Here is a 6000-nt window from a genome sequence, read left to right as displayed (position 1 = left end):
TTTAATCAGGGCATTACGACAAAGTACATAGACCGCTATCCGAGCATGCATCTATGCCTAAAAAGTCCACCTTCGAGGTTATCATCCGAACCCCCTCCGGTATTAAGTTGTAAACAACGAGACAATTGCATTAAGTATGGTGCGTAATGTAATCAACACAAATATCCTTAGACAAAGCATCGATGTTTTATCCCTAGTAGCAACGAGCACATCCACAACCTTAGAACTTTCTATCACTCGTCCCAGATTTAATGGAGGCATGAACCCACTATCGAGCATAAATACTCCCTCTTGGAGTCACAAGTATCAACTTGGCCAGAGCCTCTACTAGCAACGGAGAGCATGCAAGAACATAAATAACATATATGATAGATTGATAATCAACTTGACATAGTATTCAATATTCATCGGATCCCAACAAACACAACATGTAGCATTACAAATATATGATCTTGATCATGATAGGCAGCTCACAAGATCTAACATGATAGCACAATGAGGAGAAGACAACCATCTAGCTACTGCTATGGACCCATAGTCCAGGGGTGAACTACTCACACATCGATCCGGAGGCGATCATGGCGATGAAGAGACCTCCGGGAGATGATTCCCCTCTCCGGCAGGGTGCCGGAGGCGATCTCCTGAATCCCCCGAGATGGGATTGGCGGTGGCGGCGTCTCTGGAAGGTTTTCCGTATTGTGGCTCTCGGTCCTAGGGTTTTCGCGACGAAGGCTTTAAGTAGGCGGAAGGGCAGGTCAAGGGGCGTCACGAGGGGCCCACACAACAGGGCCGTGCGGCCAGGGCCCAGGCCGCGCCGCCCTGGCGTGTGGCCACCTCGTGGCCCCACTTCGTTACTTCTCCGGTCTTCTGGAAGCTTCATGGAAAGATAGGACCCTGGGCGTTGATTTCGTCCAATTCCGAGAATATTTCCTTACTAGGATTTCTGAAACCAAAAACAGCAGAAAACAGCAACTGGCTCTTCGGCATCTCGTCAATAGGTTAGTGCCAGAAAATGCATAATAATGACATATAATGTGTATAAAACATGTGAGTATCATCATAAAAGTAGCATGGAACATAAGAAATTATAGATACGTTTGGGACGTATCAAGCATCCCCAAGCTTAGTTCCTACTCGCCCTCGAGTAGGTAAACGATAACAAAGATAATTTCTGAAGTGACATGCTATCATAATCTTGATCATACTATTGTAAAGCATATGAGATGAATGCAGCGATTCGAAGCAATGATGAAGATAATGAGTAAACAAATGAACCATATAGCAAAGACTTTTCATGAATAATACTTTCAAGACAAGCATCAATAAGACTTGCATAAGAGTTACTCATAAAGCAATAAGTTCAAAGTAAAGGCATTGAAGCAACACAAAGGAAGATATAAGTTTCAGCGGTTGCTTTCAACTTCAACATGTATATCTCATGGATAATTGTCAACACAAAGTAATATAACAAGTGCAATAGGTAAACATGTAAGAATCAATGCACACAGTTGACACAAGTGTTTGCTTCTGGGATAGAAAGAATAGGTAAACTGACTCAACAATAAAGTAGAAGAATGGCCCTTCGCAGAGGGAAGCATTGATTACTATATTTGTGCTAGAGCTTTTCATTTTGAAAACATAGAAACAATTTTGTCAACGGTAGTAATAAGGCATATGTGTTATGTATAAGATATCTTATAAGTTGCAAGCCTCATGCATAGTATACTAATAGTGCTCGCACCTTGTCCTAATTAGCTTGGATTAACACGGATTATCATTGCATAGCATATGTTTCAACCAAGTGTCACAAAGGGGTACCTCTATGCCGCTTGTACAAAGGTCTAAGGAGAAAGCTCGCATTGGATTTCTCGCTTTTGATTATTCTCAACTTAGACATCCATACCGGGACAACATAGACAACAGATAATGGACTCCTCTTTAATGCATAAGCATTCAACAACGATTAATTTTCTCATAAGAGATTGAGGATTAGTTGTCCAAGCTTAAACTTCCACCATGAATCATGGCTTTAGTTAGCGGCCTAATGTTCTTCTCTAACATTATGCATACTCAAACCATTTGATCATGAAAATCTCCCTTACTTCGAGACAAGACGAACATGCATAGCAACTCACATGATATTCAACAAAGGTAAAAGTTGATGGCGTCCCCAGAAACATGGTTACCGCTCAACAAGAAACTTATTAAGAAATAAGACACATAAGTACATATTCTTCACCACAATAGTTTTTAAGACTATTTGTCCCATGAGCTATATATTGCAAAGACAAAGAATAGAATTTTAAAGGTAGCACTCAAGTAATGTACTTTGGAATGGCGGAGAAATACCATGTGGTAGGTAGGTATGGTGGACACAAATGGCATAGTAGTTGGCTCAAGGATTTGGATGCACGAGAAGAATTCCTCTCAATACAAGGCTAGGCTAGCAAGGTTGTTTGAAGCAAACTCAAGTATAAAAGGTGCAGCAAAGCTCACATATGAACATATTGTAACTATTATAAGACTTTACATTGTCTCCTTGTTGTTCAAACACCTTAACCAGAAAATATCTAGACTCTAGAGATCAATCATGCAAACCAACTTTTAACAAGCTCTATGTAGTTATTCATTAATGAGTACAAGGTACATGATGAAAGAGCTTAAACATGATCTATATGAGCACAAAAATTGCGAAGTATCACATTATTCAAGACATTAAACCATTTACCACATGCGGTATTTTCCGTTTCCAACCATATAACAATGAATAAAATAGTCCAACTTTCGCAATGAACATTAAAGATAAAGCTAAGAACACATGTGTTCATACGAAACAGCGGAGCGTGTCTCTCTCCCAAACAAGGAATGCTAGGATCTGATCTTATTCAAACAAAAACAAAAATAAAAACAAAAGCAAACAGACGCTCCAAGTAAAGCACATAAGTTGTGACGGAATAAAAATATAGTTTCACTAGAGGTGACCTGATAAGTTGTCGATGAAGAAGGGATGCCTTGGGAATCCCAAAGCTTAGACGCTTGGGTCTTCTTAAAATATGCAGGGATGAACCACGGGGGCATCCCCAAGCTTTGACTTTTCACTCTTCTTGATCATATTGTATCATCCTCCTCTCTTGACCCTTGAAAACTTCCTCCACACCAAACTCAAAACAATCTCATTAGAGGGTCAGTGCATAATTCATATATTCAGAGGTGCCATAATCATTCTTAACACTTCTGGACATTGCACAAAGCTACTGAAAGTTAATGGAACAAACAAATCCATTAAACATAGCAAAACAGGCAATGCGAAATAAAAGGCAGAATCTGTCAAAACAGAACAGTCCGGTAAGATGAATTTATTTGAGGCACCAGACTTGCTCAGATGAAAATGCCCAAATTGAATGAAAGTTGCGTACATATCTAAGGATCACGCACTTAAATTGGCAGATTTTTCTGAGTTACCTACAGAGAAACATATCGAAATTCGTGACAGCAAGAAATCTGTTTCTGCGCAGTAATCCAAATCTAGTATTGACTTTACTATCAAAGACTTTACTTGGCACAACAATGCAATAAAATAAAGATAAGGAGAGGTTGCTACAGTAGTAACAACTTCCAAGACTCAAATATAAAACAAAAGTGCAGAATTAAAATAATGGGTTGTCTCCCATAAGCGCTTTTTTTAACGCCTTTCACCTAGGCGCAGAAAGTGTGTATCAAGTATTATCAAGAGACGAAGCATCAACATTACAATTGGTTCTAATAATAAAATCATAAGGTAACTTCATTCTCTTTCTAGGGAAGTGTTCCATACCTTTCTTGAGAGGAAATTGATATTTAATATTACCTTCCTTCATATCAATGGTAGCTCCAACAGTGCGAAGAAAAGGTCTTCCCAATATAATTGGACAAGATGCATTGCATTCAATATCCAAGACAACAAAATCAACGGGGACAAGGTTATTGTTTACCATAATACAAACATTATCAATCATCCCCAAAGGTTTCTTTATAGCATTATCAGCAAGATTAACATCCAAATAGCAATTTTTCAATGGTGGCAAGTCAAGCATATCATAAATTTTCTTAGGCATAACAGAAATACTTGCACCAAGATCACATAAAGCATTACAATCAAAATCATTGACCCTCATCTTAATGATGGGCTCCCAACCATCTTCCAACTTCCTAGGAATAGAGGTTTCAAGTTTTAGTTTCTCTTCTCTAGCTTTTATGAGAGCATTTGTAATATGTTTTGTAAAGGCCAAATTTATAGCACTAGCATTGGGACTTTTAGCAAGTTTTTGTAAGAACTTTATAACTTCAGAGATGTGACAATCATCAAAGTCTAAATCATTATGACCTACAACAATGGAATCATTGTCCCCGACATTTTGAAAAATTTCAGCAGTTTTATCACAAGCGGTTTCAACAGTTTTAGCAGCTTTCGAGCAATTTTGCACGCTTTGCACTAGGAGTAGAAACATTGCCAACACCAATTATTTTACCATTGATAGTAGGAGGTGTAGCAACATGTGAAGGATTATCATTACTAGTGGTGGTAATAGTCCAAACTTTAGCTACATTATTCTACATCAGGGCCCAGGCCGCGCCGCCCTAGCGTGTGGCCACCTCGTGGCCCCACTTCATTACTTCTCCGGTCTTCTGGAAGCTTCGTGGAAAAATAGGACCCTGGGCGTTGATTTCGTCCAATTCCGAGAATATTTCCTTACTAGGATTTCTGAAACCAAAAACAACAGAAAACAACAAATGGCTCTTCGGCATCTCGTCAATAGGTTAGTGCCGGAAAATGCATAATAATGACATATAATGTGTATAAAACATGTGAGTATCATCATAAAAGTAGCATGGAACATATGAAATTATAGATACGTTTGGGACGTATCACCGCGTCCAGTGGGTGGGCATTGGGAGTACAGGGCCCGTGACCCCTCAGCTCCAGGTGATGGCAGCCGCGCTCGACTAGGCGCACCCCCTCCTTGCCGACCACCTGCAGCAGCACAGCGACATCTTCGACGAGCCACAGGGCCTACCGCCGGCGCGCCCCTATGACTGCCACATCCACCTGCTGCCAGATACGGCGTCTGTCGCCGTGCGCCCGTACCGCTACCCCCAGTTGCAGAAGGACGAGCTCAAGCGTCAGGTGGCGGTAATGCTTGCACAAGGCATCATCCCGATTTCGACATCGTCATTCTCCGCACCGGTGCTCTTGGTGCACAAGGCCGACGGCACGTGGCATTTCTGCATCGACTATCGCGCCCTCAACGCCAGGACATCCAAGGACAAATTCCCAATCCCCGTCATGGAAGAACGCCTCGACGAGCTACATGGGTCGCGTTTCTTCACCAAGCTCGACCTGCGTTCCGGCTATCATCAGGTGCGGATGCATCCGGACGATATCGCGAAGACGGCATTCCGGACACATCACGGCCCCTTCAAGTTCTTGGTGATGCCATTCGGCCTCTCCAACGCGCCGGCGATGTTTCAGGCCCTGATGAACGACGTGCTCAGCCCCTACTTGTGTCGCTTTGTGCTTGTTTTCTTTGATGACATTCTTATCTACAGTTCATCATGGGCGGAGCACCTGTAGCACGTGGCCATCATCTTCAACGAGCTTCGAGCGCATCGTCTTCACCTCAAGCGCTCGAAGTGCTTGTTCGGCACGGCCTCCGTCGCGTACCTGGGACACGTCATCTCGGCGGAGGGAGTCGTGATGGATGCTGACAAGGTCGCCGCCATCGCTGCGTTGCCTACCCCGCAATCAACGCGGGCTCTTCGCGGCTTCTTGGGCCTCGCGGGCTACTACCGGAAGTACATCCGGGACTTCGGCCTCATCGCCGCGCCACTGACCTGCCTTCTGCGCCGCGACGCCTTCTCTTGGGACGCGAAGGCGACTGAAGCGTTCCAGGCTCTCCAGCGGGACTCACGACGGGGCCCGTGCTTCAGATGTCGGACTTCGATAGGCCGTTCGTGGTGGAC

Source organism: Lolium rigidum, chromosome 6 (assembly GCF_022539505.1).
Source record: "Lolium rigidum isolate FL_2022 chromosome 6, APGP_CSIRO_Lrig_0.1, whole genome shotgun sequence".
NCBI lineage: Eukaryota > Viridiplantae > Streptophyta > Magnoliopsida > Poales > Poaceae > Lolium > Lolium rigidum.
Note: the sequence above shows the minus strand (reverse complement) of the source record.